Raw genomic sequence first — 19,180 nt, 5'->3', positions numbered from 1 at the left:
CACCCTCTCCCTCTCCCTCTCCCTCTCCCTCTCCCTCTCCCTCTCCCTCTCCCCCCTTTTGCTTGGTAGCGTTGAGTTGATGAAACTGATCATTCCTTTGGCTTTGCTTTCAAGAGATTCAAGTTTCCAATCATGCAATGGAAACGCATGGTTTGTTAGTCCTCTCCACCACACGTCATGCTTACGTTGCTCCTTTTTCACAATCAAACCAATCAAATAATATGTGCTTAGATTAGAGAATATAAGGAAAACCCTACGGAGGTTTGTGAATCTTAAGATTCACTGGTGAACTTCCTTGTATGGTGAAGAAAAACTTTCTCCTTGTTAGCTTTATATTTTGTTTTTCTCAATTCAAAATATTAAAATCAAGAAGGTTTTTGTATATATTCTACATTGACCAACGCCCAGATCATCGATTCTCTTCAATAGTTTGACTAGTCAGTCTCTTGTTCCACAATGTAGATGGATATGGGATCCAGATCCTTTCCAATTCTTAATCATACAATTCTGGTTTAATTCTCTATGTGTACGCGATATCTATATATTCTCAAATTATAATGATTGTAGAAGTTCTTTGGAATTCAAATCCATTTTATCTTCAAATGCTTTAAACTTTTACAATCATTCAATTTTGAAAATGTACAAATATCACGTCCATAAAGAGAATTACACAATTAAGAATTTGAGAGGATCTAAAGTATAGATATGAGTCCCATCATGTACCTATAACTAGTGATTTGACTAGTGAGTAGTGACCACATTGTGGTACGTGTCGAAAATATATGCAAGAAAGCAACAGGGATGTATAAAGAGAAAGAAACCAAATGTGTGTGTGCTCAAAAACTCCCACCTACTATTATTTATGGTCCAAATGTGCATATATATGTGTGTGTGTAATCACAAACTCTCCCATATTTGCTTTGCATCCACATTTTTCATTCTCACATAGGATTTCATTATACCTTTGATCACCTCAATCCATTAACAATCATCATGTTTGGTGTTTAATTGTTGATGCTCCAACCAAACCCTTTCCCTTTCTCCTTTTTCCTTTATAGGATGGTCCAATATGGTTCATATATAGGTCCACGTGTTGATCCCTTGTTGGTACTTGTTTTGGACAACTGTCATTTGTAGGATTTAATGGTGTCAACTCTCTCTCTCAGAAAATGTATCTTCCAATGGACACTAACCTCCCTTTCAAGGATATATAGCTTCCCCTTAATTTCTCATCAAATGGGGTCCGAATCACATGGAGTCCAAATTCAATTGATAAGAGGGTCCACCCTTGCCTACATATGTGCCAAGTCTGATTTTAATCTTACTCAACCATTTGTCATGATAAATCAGAAAAACCTAATTTAAGGTAAACAGTACAATTAAAATTATAATGCTCAATACATGGTGTCCTCACATTCAAAGGCTTGGGTGTCTAATTGACTGGGGCAAGAATCAAGAATTGCAATCCTCATGTACTTAATTTGCAAGAGTTGCATTCTTTTTGCCATAATTAAATTTGCATCTATCAAGGCTTGCTACAATAGTTAGTAAATACATGTAGACATGAAATGAGTTAAATAAAAATAAATAAAAAGGAAAGTCATAGCAAAAATGAAGTGATATAGAGACCTTGCACTCAATCACATTTTCTATATTGGTGAGATATTGGTTGAAAATTTTAGCTAATTGTTACAATTACAATACAAATGTCATTTGTGATTTCTTGAAACATGGAGCCAATGAAAATGACAGTGAGAGCCACTAAACCATTACTTGTCAACACAGGATATGAGACCATTGAATGAGTAAAATTAAGACCACCTACAACATGTTTTCTCTATACACATGTCATGCACTCCTGTAGCTTCAACATTGACCTTTTATTTCTGATTTTGGGTATAGACACTTGGCACTAGGCAAGTGAGGATGGGGCGTCTATTTAGTGGTAGGTGATGATAGATTGGCTGATTTGAAAAGCAGCATATGTGTAAGTATCAAAAATTGCAAAGTATCAAAAATTGCAGAGCTGGCTAGGCTTTAGCAACAAAACTGGATAGTCTATCTAGCTTTCTGTTTTTAGTGTTTGCTTATCTTTCAACAGGGATATTGATGATATGGTCTGCATGTTGTTGCATGTAATGGTGTGGCAATGGGAATTATTGGGACTGAAAATGATTTCTAATGGACTTGAATTTTCTACAGGTGCATCAGAAGACAGTGCCCCTGCCACTAGCTAGGAGGAGTATGGCATACAAGGCACAACCCAAAGATTGGGACATAATTAGGTGTTGGGGTAATATAGGAGAGGTAGTCAATTTGCTAGCTAACACTCATAGTGGTCCGACCTGCTTAAACTATTGAAGCGATGTAGAAGTTAATGGAAAAACAAGAACAAATAATGCATACAAGTTTTACAAGATTCGGTAAAATTATCTATATCCTTGGTGAGATGAGATTTTGCTTCATTATCAATGGAGAACGGTTACAAAACTTGTCCCCACACCACTCATAATTGCTTATAGAGAAAGTAAATCTCGCTACAAATATATAACGAAAAACCCTAATATCAGAAAGTACAAAACTACTCTCAAATAAAAAAATTTGAGCAGGATTGCCATTCTATCGAGGGGCCTGATTAGTACCCCCTAGATTAAACTACGACGGAATGCAAGACATCGTACACCAACACCTCTCCCTCTCCCTCTCCCACTACATATCATGAACTGGTTGATGAAGAAGATGTAAGGTTTTCTTTTCTGTTGGGTTAGCATAGTCCTTGTTTTGTTTTAGAAAATGGGGTTAGTGAAATGTTGACTATTGTTAAAGTAAGTCTGTTGAATTCAAACTGGACAGACCTCGCTACCATTTGGCTTGATGGATTTTAGAATGTTATTGAGGGCCTTACCTTGTGTACACTTTTTTAAAAGGTGCTGCTAATAGCACTGTCGAATGTGACCCTTTTAAATGAATCTTGTGGTTGTAGTTATCTGCTGATAGCTATGTCAAAGGTGGAATTCTACAATCATTAGTTTTTACCTCACTATTATCCATCTGGTATACCCGGATGTAATCTCTGTACATCCTTTTATTTGAGCTTTAATATATTATTTACTAGCCTTAGCAAAAAAAGAAAAAAAAAAAGTATGTTAAATCCAATAGTGAAAATTGATCACATGTGCATATGTGTAGGCATGATTCTAATATTCTTTAATGGGAAAGAATATCTTTGTTTTCATCATTTTATATATTGTCATCATTTGCCTATTGAATGTAGGATAAAAAAAAACCCCTAATGTTTAGAAAGGAGAAGATGTAGATAAGGCCAATGGCCGTCACACACAAGAGAATTCGTGTTCATAGAGATAGTTTTCTCCCAATATGGATTCAGGTATTCCTAAACACACATCTTTGTATTGATTTACATGGTCATATGACCTACATGTTATTGTATTAAATGGATATTTATATCAGAATTAGAGAGTTTTCTTTGCAGAGTTTCTTTTCACCTTTAGGACGTGACGGCATGAAAATGTATGAGAATTAATTTTGTTGTTTATTTATTAATATATATATATATATATATTTTTTTTTTAAATTTTGTTGTTTATTTATTAACATCGCATGAATCAAATTATACCAAGATTATTTATCTATTACTAATGTTACCACTAATTAATTACCTTGTTAAGCCTTTTATTGGGTTAAGTGGCAACAATGTTCCATGAAAAAAAATCTCCACATGGGAACATGATAGCTCATCCCCTATGGTATTTTTTATTTGTTAGAGCATAACTTTTGTCCTTTCTCCAACCATTGAAGTCAAAGTGGTCTATCTATATAGCTATTATCCCATGAGGAATTCATGCGGAGAGAGGGAGTTAGGCATCCATTATACACTTATCGAAAGCCTGAACTGATTGAATTCAATTGTTACCACATGCAGCTCTCTTAAAAGGTATAAAAGTCGGCTCCAGCTTATATATACCAATCTTGCTAATGCTAAGTTTGATGAGGTGACCCTCCAGATCAGCCATGTGGAAAAATTGGGAATAAATTCCACGTGTAAGCCTAGTCACCATTCCTGACTCATGATTTTTGAACTTTTGTCGCATGAAAATTAAAAAGATTTCCGGATACAGCTCATCTCTCTCTCTCTTTTTTTACTAACAACGGGATCTAGGCCTTCGGCCTGATTAGTTTCATAGGTCCATATTGACCCCATAATCATATCAATCGAATTATATTAGGATTAAATGAGAATTATTCAACTTTCACTGAAAACAATGAAGAACACTAAACACCTTATGTGAGGTGAAGAAGAAAAAGATTGTTATTAATACGAAGGCCAAAGAGCTAAATGATGTAACATTAAGATCTGAGTACAAGACCCTACTCATTTTTTGTTGTTGCACCAAACCTAGGTAGGTAGCTATTGCAAACCCCATGTGGATATACCCAAAATCTACCTAAATTTGGCTAACTCGCATACCATCAAGAAAAGGCTGATGATAACTCATTTTTGGAACATAGGGATCATATCTCTCTCTCTCTCTCTCTCTCTCTCTCTCTCTCTCTCTCTCTAGTACGTATCCTCTTCAAATCTCCGTCAATTGATTCAAGAAAAGGCTGATGATAACTCATTTTTTGATTAAGTCTTTCATCAATTGATTCACACACATACACAGAGTACGTATCCTCTTCAAATCTCCATCAATTGATTTAGAATTGAATAAGTCTTTCACACACATACACATTCACAGAGTACGTATCCTCTTCAAATCTCCATCAATTGATTCAGAATTGATGAGAGAGAGAGAGGGAGAGCCACATGTACATGAATGGGAATCTTTGTGGGAGAAGAGGAGTCCTTTGATCACTGTATAAGATTATGCTCTCATGAAGATCATAGCCAATGGACCTGCTGTACCACATACACGCAGGAGGAGGAGAAGTTAGGTAGGAATCTTTGAAATCTCATCAATTACGTACTGGGAAGAATTGTAGTCACATGGAAGCTAATAAAAGTAGAATGGTAGGGTTTGCTATGTGATATTTGAATCTTCGAATCTTCCACAGGGAAAGGTACATTTTTTTTTTTTATTACCAAAACCTAGGTGGATCAAAATATTGTATAGGCAATGATGTCATCATCTGCATGTGTTTTAGGAAGCTCAACAGATCAAATTAATGACTTTGGGGGAACATGTGTTTAGGTTTATGGGAAAATGAAAGTACATGTTGTCTCTATGTACTTTCTTTTCGATCTTTCCACTCTCTCCATAATAAATTTGTGATTCCTCTTCCCTGTTCATTTAACATATTGTTTCGTTATTCACTATTCACTTGAAGAGTGAGATTAAAGGTGTCAATTGGTTTGGTTCTGGTTATTTAGTTCGATTTCAAATGTTGATAAGATGGATCATAACCGAATCAAGAACCGATTTGGTTCTATATTTAGATACTCAAGCCGATTCAATTTGATTCTGGTTCCAATTCGGTTCTAATATGCAATTTTAATTCGATTTTGTATTTCAGTTATGAAAACAGTTTCACTTTTGAATCATGATTGTGATAGACCAGAGGCCATAATTGGCTCAAGTTATGGGCCTTATGGCCATTGCTAACTTTAAAATTGTCTTAGCATGTAAATATGTGATGATAGATTGCAAAAAACACTTACCACCTAAAAAAAAAGAGCTTGCAAAAAACGTTTTTGAATTTTCAAAATTGAATAATGAAAAAATTCCACTTGAGTCTTAACGATACTACTGTACTAGGGTTTTTTTTCCTTTTTTTTGGTTTTAAGACAATTCAGTTCGATTTCGGTTCCAACCGATGGTTCTTACACTTGAAATCAAAATCGAATTGAACCGAGGAGCATACTCACATACTCAAACCGAATTTGAACCGAATTAATTTGGTTTGATTCAGCTCAATATCGGTTTCGGTTTCTAATTGACACCCTTGAGTGAGATACCAATATAAGCAGATAATGTATATCTAGATCTATGTCCCTAAGCTTATTTATGTACATATACGAGAGATGGGTAAATGTATAATTATTGTATTCCATTGATGTTCAATGCCTATCTTGAATATTCCATTTAATAAAAAAATTGAGTCATGAGAGTGCTAAGTGATTCTAAGGTTGTGTTTAGTTGCATTCTTGGAATAGGCTCTAGATTTAGAACTCATTATGAAATCCAGTCCTTCTATATTTTTTGGCTTCAGAATATATTCCAATAATGCATATGAAACAACTAAGTCTTCAAATGATAGGAGATTTAACATCACACATTAAATTTTGAAGTGGCGCAATTCTTTTTTGGTTCAAAGAAGTGGCAAAATTCAAACCCTAAGCACAAATTAAATTAAGAAATAAATTACTCAAAACTGGTCGCATGTCCAACCTCTCCCATAAATTTTTATGAACATTCACAAATAAAAGCCTTAAGGTTTCCACCGATTTTTTTTTTTGATAGCTCAGCTGTATTTTTTTTCCTTTTTAATCCCGAATATTATCTGTGACACATGGAAACCCTTAAAATATTATTAATAGAAAAATTAAAAAATAAAAACACAAAGGAGGACATAACCCGCCTTACCTGACTTAGTTCAACTGCATTAATCAGGGTAATATTAATAGTAAACGGCATAAACATGATATTCCCTATTAGGTCAACTGTCAAACAAACCCCTCATTGGAGTGGGTTAGTTCATTGGTGGTGTTTAGGTCACGGTCATATTTCTAGGCTATAGGCTTGGAGTGAAGCCCAAGCCCTTTAGCCCATTAAATTTGCCATCTGACAAGGCCCATATTTCGACTAGGCCCTCTAAAAACATATATGAATACCTTGAACCAGGATTGTAGTGGCCCATGAAAGTTAAGACGGAGAATAATAGGATCCAGTATTAATAGGAGTTGGACTGAAGGCTTTATCCAGATAAGCTTGGCTGATCCCAAAATGTATCTGTAATTAGGAAATAGTTTTCTGAGTGGCTCAGACTCACGGTTTGAGTAATCGATACCGAATCGGCCGATTTGTATCAGTATCAGCCACTAACGATACTGATACCTAACCAATATGGCATGGATATGGCTTTTCATGAAGAATTATGAGATCAATCTATTGGTAATTATGTGGCAGGATTAAATAAATCTCTACCTCTCATAATGCTTCTCCAACCGCAGGGGCAAAACTTTTTTTTATATTATACAAAATACTCCAACATTGGTGAACTAATAGGGCAAAATTGAAACACCTAGAATCTATAAATCCTAAATTTCTAACTTTTTTTTGTTGATGATATCGTTTTAGTAGATGAGACAGTGGCAGGGATTATTGATAAGTTAGAGTTATGGAGATCTATCTTGAAATCAAGAACTCTTAAAATAAGTAGAACAAAGACGGAGTATATGTTTTGTAATTTTAGTCGCCCAAGGATGGATACTGATGTGGTGAATCTTAATGAGCAAGAGATCCCACAAAGCGATTGTTTTAGATATTTGGGGTCTACTATTAGAAAGGATGGTGAGATAGATGATGGTTCTAAAAAAATTCAAGCAGTGTGGTTGAAGTGGAGAAGTGCATCTAGAGTGTTATGTGATTGACGCATTCCCCTAAAGCTTAAAGGAAAATTTTACATGATGGTCGTAAGATTGATTATGTTTGTATGGGGGTGGAATGTTGGGTAGTCAAGAAGTGTAATATAGATAAGTGAGTGTAACAGAGATGCGGATGTTGTGGTAGATGTGCAAAAAAACTAGGAGAGATATAGTGAGTAATGACAAGGTAAAAGCTGAGTTGGAAGTGGCTCTGATTCAGGACAAACTCTGAGAATGCCGCTTAAGGTGGTATAGCCATGTTCAAAGGAGGCCTATGAATGCTCCAGTATAGAGGATGATCAAATCCAACTAGAAGGAACTAGAAGAACTAGGGGCAGGCCTAATATGAGTCTATGACTATTGATAAGTTGAAAAGGAAAGATATACAAAAGCTAGGTCTTGACCCTAGTTTGACATCAAACAGAGCTATTTGGAAGGCAAAAGATTCATGTGGCGGATTGCGTTTAAGTGGGATGACCTGGAGGTGTTGCATTGCCTTATTTCTTTTTTTGATCACCTCTCGATCTCTCTTTTACGTTTTATCTTTTTCTTGCACAAATCCATGTAACCAACCTCATTTAATTGAGAAAATGTTGTGTTGTTATTGTTGTTGTCATTGAAAGATGAATCCACTTAGTCCAAAAAATACCTTTGTCCTCACTATCTTTCCGAAAAAACTGATTCACTACCTTAGATAAATCAGATCAAATGGAAATTGTGATTAAAAACATGGACAGAGCATAAATTAGGAGATTAAAATTTCCTTTCCAGCCAAAAATTATAAAGAGCTTTTCTATCCAACCAAGTTTGACTTGAGACTAGGGGTGTCAACGGTCCGGGTCGGTGCGGTTTCGGTCCGGTTCCACCGGTTTCGGTGTGAGTTTGGAAGTGACCGAAACCGACGCAAAAAATTATGCATATCTCACTCCTAATACCAGGGCTAGTGGTAGTGATAAAGATTGATAACTATACAGCTTTTTTTTGTCCTACCAAATTGAGTGGGAGTCCCCAAATATTTACCAAGATCATTAACCTCAAAAAGGCCAAAAATTCTACATATCTCACTTCTAATACCGGGGTTGGTGCTAGGGCTAAAGCTGATAGTAGACTTCCGTAAGTTAAGGTCATGCCCTGTTAAGAGAAAAGAGACAGAGAGATAGAGGACGCTTGCGTACCCTCCCCTGATAGCCCACAAAACATTTTCCTTAATTCTTGCGTTACTACGTTCTTAAAAACGGATTATTGACAGTTGGGTTTGTCTTTAGCATCTCCTTGTTTTCTCAAGGTTTCTTTCCCTCGTTTAGGGCTCCGTTTTTTCCTCCATTGCAACAGTTCGCTTGGAATCTCCTTCCCGAGAGGGGTCTGGTGAAGCGAGCGCTGCTTAGAGGCATCCTCCAATGTGAGGCTTCACATTTCTACTGAAATCTTGCGCTTTGGTGTGTCCTCCTGCTTGCGAGCTTCGATTTGTCCGTTTTATATTTTTTAGATCGAGGTTGCTTTATGGCTTTTTGTAATGCTTTAGGCGTTCTTTGTAGGTTTCTTTGTAGATGATTTTGTAGGTTTTGATTTAATTTTCTTCGCCTGCTCCTTTCCACCGTTTCTTTTTTATCTTTTATCTGTCTTTGTTTCTCTGTTTTCTTGCTTTTGTTTTTTAGTTTTTCTCTCCAGTTCCTTTCGTTTTGATTAGTTAAATCTTCATTCTTATTGTTTTCTTTCTAAGCTTTAACTTGTCCATTTTCTGTGTGGTGTTTTCTGTTTTCAGATCTGGTTTGATCTCTCCCATGGCTGAACCTCCGCCGGAAGGAATGGAAGCCGAATGCTATGAATCGATGCCTGAAATCAAGGTGGAAGATCTGAATCTTTCAATTGAAGATCATCACACGATCTCAGGTCTTGTTCGCTGGAATTATGTTTTGGTTGGCAAGATTTTCACAACAAAACGCATTTCTGCAGTCACCATATCCAAGGCTCTCTCTATAGCCTGGGACCTTCACCGAGATCTGGAAGTCAGAGCTTTAGAGAGGGACCTTTTCCTCTTCCAGTTGGATAATACCAGTAAAATGGAGAATGCGATGTGGTGTTAATCGGTTCAGATTCGGTTTAAACGGTTCGGTTCGATTCAATTTGATTCACATATATTTTGGTTGAAATCATAACCGCACCATTTACTAAACGGTTGCATTTTCTGGAATCATAACCATTTAATAAACGGTTGTAGTTTCTACGGTTTTTAAACGGTTTCGGTTTCACGGTTTTAAACGGTTTCGGTTTATTCTATACGGTTTTTAAACGATTAGTAATCGGTTTGTTGGAAAATAATCCTCTGTTTTTCTCATCTCTGTTTTTTCTTGTTTTGTTACCTGCAGAACGCGACACGTGGACAACTTTAAGATCAACGCACCGGATGTAATAATCTTCACCCAATCTTGATCATTGGTCTTCTTGTTGTCCACGTGTCGCGTTCTGCAGGTAGCAAAACAAGGAAAAACGCAAAACAAGAAAAAACATGGATGAGAAAAACAGAGGATTTTGATCCCGATTTGTTAGTATATTCGCATGTTTACTATAATTTACTTTTGGTGATAAACGATTCAATCTTGAGAATATGAAATGCAAACTATTATATGTTTGTTAAAACAATCAAACAACTAAGTAAAAGAAAATATTTTGATAAAAAATATTCTCAAGCGAATCTAACAAATCAGGAAGGAATGTTTACAACATGGATTTTCTTTTTCTCCCCCATAAATAATGTGTTATTATATGAAAAAATATATATTTAATATGTTATGATATAATCAAAAATTATATTTTTATTAGTATACATTCAACTTGGATTAATTTAATCGGTATTTCAAATAATGAGCAAATTACCTCTATAATTACTTGCAGTTTTTAATACTCAATATTTGAATCAAAAGAGATACTAATGATATTTTATAATCATCTTATTTAATCTTTAAACGGTTTAATCAGATCAATTTGGATGGTTTGAATGGTTTGATTTGAAACCATAGGTTAAACAGCACGGTTTGGTTTCAACCCTTTAACTAATCGGTTTGAAATTTGAAATCATAGCTGAACCATTTGCTAAACGGTTTTACGATAATGTCGATTTCAAATTCACATCCTTAGTCTAATGGCCCTTGGACCGTTAAAGGTTGTCTTTATCATCTTTCTGCCATGATCTGCCGCAATTCAACCTCAATCTCTGCAGTTTGATACTTACGATATTTGGGTCAACATTTACAACTTACCTTTCTTCCTTCATACTGATGATATTGCTCAGAAGAAGAAAGCTGTAAATATTGGGATCTTTCGTAAAGCTCGGCTACCAGAAACCTTGAAGGAGTTTACAAGAGCTTTAGCCATAAGGGTTTATCTTCGAGTTGATCTCCCTCGCCGCATGGGAATGACATTTATCAGGTCAGGTTTAGATACAATTTGGCCGGAATTTGCATTTGCGAAACTGCCGCTCTTCTGCTTCTATTGCGGGATAATTGGTCATGACTCCCGGTCGTGCGGACTACAACTCTATTTGAGCCGAGGCTTTCGCTCGCCGGTGTCCCTAAAACTCTCACCAGAACTGTGAGATCCTTGTCTAGGCACTTTTTTTGGTGACTGGTTAAGAATCGGTAGCCCTACAACTCGCCACGTGGCTGCAATTCAAATGAAGCTTGTTGCAAAGGCAATCATCCTTTCTCTTGAAAGTCGCCTATTCTGCGCTGAAACCATGGATTCTTTTGCATGTGGACATGATCGGGAGGAGTTTCTTGAGGGTTTCATTCGGGCTCTACTAAGGCCTGATCCGTGTTTTCGTCAAAGAACTGTTCCCCGAATGAGGCAAATCATGAATTTTCGACGTTCTTCGGGTAATAGTCGGGACATAGTACAACGTTCGGCTCGACGGGAGATGGTTCAACGCTCACCTTATCGGGAGATGGTGAAGAAATCCCTATTCCCATTACCATCCGCTGAACATGATCTTGCCACGCCAGCACCTCCAGAAGTTGCTAGGAACATGATCGACACTGCTGCTGAGGATGTTAATTGTCTGCGTCCTTGTTCTGACCAGGCGCCTGACCCAGCAGCTCCAACTCCCTTATCCCCTGATCATCAGGTTTTGGACAGCAATAGGATTGATCTGAGCCCGTTAATGCTCATTTCAGGCACAACTGGTACCAGCTCCATATCTTCAGGAATTAATTCCAATTCCCCAGGGCAACTTCTTCCTGAGAGTAAGACAGAAAGTTTGGCTGTTACTAGGGCTTCGAAGATAGTGCTTTTTGTGCAAAACACTTACAATTCTCGTGAAGTTGGCTCTACTGTGGTACTGGAGGAATTACCATCCCCTCCTTTTTCTCCTGAATGCTCTTCACTTGTGAAGGTCTCACTTTGTGTTTGATCCATCCAAGCACCTTGCAGCGGAAAGCCCGGGTGCATTGTTCTCTCTAATTCTTCTCAGGGAACTGTTCTGTTTCCCATTCTCTGCATTCCTGCCATTAAAATGCCTGCAAACTTCAGTCCTATATTTTCTAAGAATTGTTGATTTGAAGGTGAAATCTGTAGTTGACAACTATTCTGTTCACAGAACTGTCTAATCGATTGTGTCAGAATTCAGAATCTGTTTTCAATTTCAGATTCTGTCAAGTACTCAAGTCATTAATGGAGTCCCAATTCAAGTGGGAGTTTTTTCTTGGGCTTATTCCTGAACCCTATTTGCCTTTTCTGCTAGTTTGTTTATTCTGATATTGATATTCTGTTGGTTATCCTAGTTCTGTGATCTTTTCATTGATCGGAATTATATTTTGACTGATTTTCCCTTCTCCTAGTCTAACTAGGATTTCCTATTATATTCTGAATCCAACCATTGGATCCTTCTGAACTTTCAGCAAGGTTTTCGTTCACTAATAAAAGATCTCGACCTGAATATGAGGTCCTTCTGGTTGCTTGATTTTGTTCTATGATTTTTCGTTCAAAAACTGCTTCTGTATCTCTCTGTTTTCGTTCATGTTTTGGTACGTTTTAACCTTTTAAATCAGTATTACATTACTTCTGCATTAGGAGGCCCTTGTACCCATAGCTCTTCTAGTTTATTATAGACCATCCAGTTGTGTTGCATTGAATACTGATTAGCAAAATAAATACATGGAGCACAATAGGATGGAAAGTGAAGCATGTTACCAATTTCATTGGTTATTATTCTTCTCTCACAGGCCCAAGGATAGGTGGTGAACCGATCTGAACTAATATAGAATGTGGGATGATGTAGCAGAGATTACCAATCGATGGAGTCTAACTTCCTGGTTCTGCAGTTCAGCACATGAGTGAATTGATAGTAGAAGAAACATTGAAGAGAAAAGAAGAGAAGAAAGAGAGGAGGTACTGGCTGTTCTGGGACTGTAAAAATACCGTGAATAGTATTGTAGGAAGAAAAGAGAAGAGAGGGGTAGGGAAAGAGCCCATAGCCCACACACTTGAACAAATAAAATTCAATTCAATTGTCTAATCTGCTTAGGGGGTTGCATCCTTATATAAAAAGTCAAAAATAGAAACCTAGTAAACTCCAAACATTTCTTTTTTGGTTGAGCTCCAAACATTTCAACACCTAAATATAGTCTAATTGAATTAGACAATTAATAAGCAACCTATCACAGGGAATGACCCCCCCGGTCCTTTATTTACATAACTTTAACAAGTAGAGTTGGAATCAAGCTGCGAAACCCCCTAGCCGACTCCTATAACTTGTTCGGTCCTCCTTTAAGTCTAAATAGCCTTTAAGAGGAGGTGGACCCAACTTAAATTAAGAGAATAAATAAAATATCTAACTTAATTTGGACCAACTGAGTCACCCGTTCAATTGGGACCGACTTAAAAGCACTTAAAACCGAAAATAAATAGATTAAAATTAAAACAAAATGGACCCATGCCTTTAAAATAGACTAAGCCACACTAGGACTGATTTTTTGGATTTCCTAGTTCCTACACTGGTAGGTCCTTTTTTTTTTTTTTTTAATGAATAAATTAATTCATTACCAAGAGAGAAAAGAATATACAAAGGAAAGGGGGGTGAACAAGGCTAAAACCTTACAGGGAAGGCTAGCCGGAACAAAACAAAAACCAAACTAAAGGGGAGCTCCAAGTAGAACAGCACCTAAAGCAAAGGTGAAAGGGAGAACATCAAACTAAGGAGGGGGGAGATAATATCAGTCGAGAGGCCCCAGGAACCAACAATAAGCCTATTCCTTGGGGTGTAAGATAAAGTACGGTGGCAGAGAGATCTAAGTTTGGAGTTAACATCAAAATAGATGGTTTTCCAAATCTGATCATAGGAGCGAGAGTTGGAAGTCCATCTGCAAATGTTCCGCTCCATCCAGAGGTGATTGATGGTCGCCCAGAAAGCTAACTTGCCTGATGTGTCACAAATAGATGAGCCTACAAAAATCATATCAATCTAGATCCATTCCCTTTCAAATGGTAAAATATGCCTTCTAGACGGCCAACAGTTGCGGAGGACTCTCTTCTTGACAGAGGAGGATAGGGAGCAGGAGAAAAAGAGGTGGTCGGTGTCCTCAGAATCACTCTGAAAAAGACAACAAAAGGGGGAGACATTAATGTGATAATGGATGGGGAAGGACTGCGTGGGGAGATAGTTGTTAGGGATATGCCCACACTCCTATAGTTGGTTTTGATGATAACAAACATATGAAGGTATTTCACAATTTGCCTTCAAGTATTGTTTTGTAGAGAATTCATATCAAATATCGAATTTGATGAATGAAACAAAGAAATGAAGATTGAAGTCATCAAATGAGGAATATCAACAAGCTTGGATCAATGCTTGAAGAAGGTATTAGAAGAATTCAAGCTTCAAGATGTTAAGACATGAAGCTCAAATTCATGGAATTGCAAACAAGAAGAATGGAAGAAGTGCCAAGAGTAGAAGTCAAGATAAAGATTTTAAGGTTCAAGTAGAGAAGAAGACCTCTAGGATAGAATAGTTATTTATATGTAATCTATAAACTTTCATGTATATGTGCACGCACATCATGCATTGCATAACATCATACTAGAATGACCTTAGGACATACCTTGACCAAGTATAAAAGTCCCTAAGTGGTCAGAAACATATTAAGAAAAATATGTTTCAGTGAAATTCTGTGAAAACCACATTGATCTGACTACAGGGCATTTTGGGTAACCTTAAAGTTCGTATCAAGATATGAACCCTTCATGGAAGTTGTAGGAAATCGAGTCACGATTCCAATGCAACTGATTTTAGGTCAATCCAAGGTCGAACTGAAAAGTTATGGTCAAAATACTGACGACTGGTCAATATAAACAGAGACCAATCGGCAACTGCCGCTTGTTCTCTGTGATCTGTTTTCCATCAAAGAATGGTGATAGAGACCATCCGGCAACTATCGGATGGAACCGGAAACTTTTGGATTTAACCGGCAATTGAACCGGTTTGTCGGATCAATACCGGTTCACCTCTAAACACCCCCAACGGCTATATAACGGCTATATTTTGAGTCTAGCGGCTACTTTTGCACAACTGGACTTGGAAGAGGCAATTGCCGGTTGAGAAAATTTCTATCCGTTAGAAATTATTCTCCTTCCAAATTGGGTGATTTTGTCACCCTACTTAAGCCTAGTCTCTACCTATAAATACCCACACTTGGGCAGTGTTTTAAAAACCTCAAGAACATTGAATACTACACATCCAAGTGCATTTATTAGGGGATTAGAGTGAAGAAAAGAAAGTTATATGTTTGAGTTATAGTCTTGCTATTTGAGCATATCTTCAAAGAAGAACTCAACTATCTCTACGCAAGTCTTCTCCATTATTTGGCATTCTACAAGCATTGAGAAGACAACAAGGTGCATTTTTATATATCATTGCATTTCATACACGCATCGCACGAGTAACTCAAAACTTTATTCCACTTCTCTTTTTTACACTTGTCTAGACTATACTTAGGCTAGTGTAGGATTCTCTTGTCCTAATTAGATTGTAAAGGTGCTTCTCTACCTGTAAAAGAGATTGTAAGGTGTGTCTTTACCTTAACTTAATAGAGATTGTAAGGTGCCTCTCTACTTTAAAGGAGATTGTAAGGTGTCTCTCTACCTGTAAAGGGGATTGTACGGATACTATTACCCTTAAAAGATTGTAAAGGTTTTCCTCCCTACCTACTGTACTGAAAGGGAAGAGCTAGTGGAATACCTTATAAGTGGAACTTGTAGGGAGTGGACTAGACTCAAGTTGAGTCGAATCACTATAAACCTTGGTGTTGTGTGATTATGTCTATCTTATTATTCCGCAAGTTTTAATTTACAATCACATTTGGGAACCATTAATCGAAAATGTTTAAATTTCTCTAGCATAACCTATTCACCCCCCTCTAGGTTATCTTTTAGCAGTTAGAGATAGTGCGCCAAGCCGTGAAACTATGGCGGGGAATGTGGCCTTTGAACCAAATGATGTGGTGCCAAGGGGCAACTGGACCAGTGGATCTAACGAAATCCCAAGCAGAAGCAGAAGAAAACATCCCAGAGATGGAGGGGAGCCAGATACATTAATCTTCCCTTCCCCGGTGGCCCAGGGGGAGAGGCAAGGGGGTGGACCAGAGATCCGCAAGAGGAGGGGGAGAAGAGGGGGACCAACCATTGGAAGAGATGATGGAATCAAGATGAGCATTTCTACCTAACCCGAAGAGTAGATGACTCTGGGGGTAACCAGGGAGTGGAGAATCCTTGAGGGGTGCCAAGGATCCAGCCAGAGGGAAGTCAACCGACCTTTGCCAATGGAAAAGGCAATGGCATTCTGAGAAGAGGGCTGGAGATGAAGAAGTTTTCTCCAGATCCAAGAGGCATCCGAGGGGATGGGGGCGGACGAAAGAGAATTGAGCTTAAGGGGGGAGGAAAAGACCCAATCAACCCAGATACTTTTATGCTTGGAAACAATTTTCCAGACGAGCTTTGAGGATTCCCACAGAATTGACCTCTTTAATCCTTCTCAAGCCAAGGCCTCCTTCAGATTTGGTGAGGCAGATTTGGTAGGTTGTCAATTCTGCATCACATGGACATGTGCAATGGAGGACTTTGAGTGCTTCATATAGAGGGATGATTTGATTCTAGTTGAAGGAGTTAAAAAGAGTCAGGGGTAGGCCTAAAATAACTCTAGGAGAAGTGGTGAGGAAGACATGCATTGGTTAGGACTAGTAACAAGTATAGCTTTCAATGGAGCTGATTGGAGAAAAAGGATCCACCTTGCCGACCCCATTTAGTTTGGCCAAGGCTGAGTTGAGTTGCGTATTTGATTCCTGTAATCAAAGTGTTAATGCAAAGATTCTTTACTGGTGGATTCATTTCCTTCATGGATGTTGCAATTAACGCATGATGGAATTGCTTTAGTATGCACTTGAGTATGCTGGAAATGTGTTGTTTTGGTATCAGAACTATATTTCTGAATTTGAACCTTTGTGGTGGTTCAAAATAAGATCCAAACATTACTTCTTCAGGTGAAGATTTAGTTCTTAAACTTCTCCAGTTCTTTGGAACAATTGGAATCTGAGTTGCATACGTGTCTTGTATCGCTTGAGCTACAGAAATTTGCTGGCCTGAGAGATGGAATGGTTGAGGAATATTCCTTTCGGGGTTTTGTTGTCCTGATGTAGGACAATAGTGACAGTACACCTAACTCCCACAATTTGAATGCATAATGAAGAATGTGCAGGGGTTGAGGTTAAGGATTAACAAGTGGCAGGATGGCAAAGGTTTTAGGTTGATTTTTTGTTGAAATGAAGTTTGGGTCAATATCTGGTCCAACTCTATCTGAATTGAACTTTTTTAACCAGCCTCTTGGTATTCTCAATGGTTTGTTTATCATTTGTTCAACCTTGATGTCCAAGGTTCAGGTCTTGGTTGAAAGCAGAACCAAAAAACATTTTTATGGGTGGAATGTGAAATTGTATTCCCAAAATTTATGTTTCACAAGTTCAAAACCAGTTATGCTACAGTAGCTCATAAAAATGTTTATCATGCTTCATAAATCCAAGACTATATTGATCTTACCTTTAATGGAGACTGGTCTATCCTTAAAATAAGTTTCAAAACAGTCTGTGACAACATGATTTCAGCACCCAAAAGTGATCAGATGTAAGAGAAACTTCAGGTTTGGATAATAGATGATGCACAACAGTGTATATCTTTAACCTTGAAATTAATGATAGAACAACCGAACAACTTCAATAGTTGCATGGACAGAATAGAGGAAATAAGATGGAAGAAGAAATATATGACTTGAAGAGTCTCACCCCAAGCCTAAGCTAGTATCTCACCAACCACCCTAGCATCTCACTAGGAACAGAATCTCATTGCAGCTCTGTTTCTCATAGAAGAATTGTATAAGCTTAATTTCATTCAAATTCTTTATTTATTTTTCTTTCAAGATGCTTACAAGCAGCTCCTTTTATAGAGAGGGTTAGAGATTTCTAGACTTATGGGGACTTTCTCCTAAAATCAGTGGCCTTCACATTTCCAAGGACTTACATCGGGACTCTTTCCAAGATACTTAATGAACCTTACATTTTCAAGGTCTTTCATAACTAACAATGGAACTAACCTGTTGAGATCCCCAAAACCTATTGATATCTCCAAGACTTCACACCTTTAGAGGTCTAGATGTAACTAACTAGTTAAATTTGTATGGCCCACAAAACCCATTAATTAGGCTACTAACTTAATCCGTTGGACTTGGATTTGGGCTTGTTCTGGCGTGAAATACTTGTGCTGGAACCTCTCTTGATTTACATCAACCATATGTATCTATTTTTAGTTCAAGGTTTTAACAATACCATTTTACAGAAAGTGATTATTGCATTAAAATATAATCTGCTTTCACTTTTCAGAAATTCTGGAAGGAAGACATGTATCTCTCGGCAACAGAGGCATACATGAGGAGGTCTAACCCTTTACAAAGAGTGAGTTTGTTTATATGAACCTTACTTGTTAATTGAATCTGTCATTATATTGTTATTGTTGTTATGTGTTGATATACATTGGTGTGGTCCTTACTTAACAGCTCGAGCTTTTGGGATAAGCTGTTGTAACATGGTAACAGAGCTAGGAGGTTGGGTGTTTGATCCCTGGTAAGTGCGAGAGGTTTGTGCTTGTGTGTTGTTGTGCCCACTTAGTGCCACATGATGGTATCACGTGCAGAGTCGTGTGTGTGTGTGTGTGTGTTGCGGGGGGGGGGGGGAGAGGGGGGCCTACACATGCGGGAGGTGATGTTGTGTGTTGATATACATTGTTGTGGCCCCTTAACAACTCGAGTTTTTGGGATAAGCAGTTGTTACAGTTATCAACAATCTATCTAGTTTTAGGCAGTTAATTGAGTCTGGAATTAAACTTATACAATCAGAAGCAAATCTAATCCAATAAACTATGCCTGCTTCTTGTAGATATTTGCATTTTTTTTTTCCCACAATGACTCTTCATGTGTGTGGGTTGTGGAGGGTGCATGTGTTTACCATTTTCACCAAGTTCTTTTTCTTTTTTTTATTCTTGTTT

General features: G+C 37.6%; 1 long non-coding RNA gene across 6 annotated transcripts in view; it reads left to right on the top strand.

Annotated features, from left to right (window-relative positions):
* The first annotated feature begins 8,739 nt into the window (after positions 1 to 8,739).
* Positions 8,740 to 19,180, top strand: part of LOC122063931 — a 12,587-nt gene continuing 2,146 nt past the window's right edge. The window contains exons 1-5 of one of the 6 annotated variants that reach the window (XR_006135525.1): positions 8,740 to 9,042; positions 9,369 to 9,713; positions 10,896 to 12,988; positions 18,520 to 18,591; positions 18,693 to 18,759. This is a non-coding gene — a long non-coding RNA (uncharacterized LOC122063931). The remainder of the gene's footprint in view (positions 9,043 to 9,368; positions 9,714 to 10,895; positions 12,989 to 18,519; positions 18,592 to 18,692; positions 18,760 to 19,180) is intronic. The other 5 variants (XR_006135521.1, XR_006135524.1, XR_006135523.1 and 2 more) reach the window with 5 other exon arrangements.

Source organism: Macadamia integrifolia, unplaced genomic scaffold, assembly GCF_013358625.1.
Source record: "Macadamia integrifolia cultivar HAES 741 unplaced genomic scaffold, SCU_Mint_v3 scaffold1495, whole genome shotgun sequence".
Lineage (NCBI taxonomy): Eukaryota > Viridiplantae > Streptophyta > Magnoliopsida > Proteales > Proteaceae > Macadamia > Macadamia integrifolia.
Note: the sequence above shows the minus strand (reverse complement) of the source record. Positions and strands in the feature narration are given on the sequence as shown.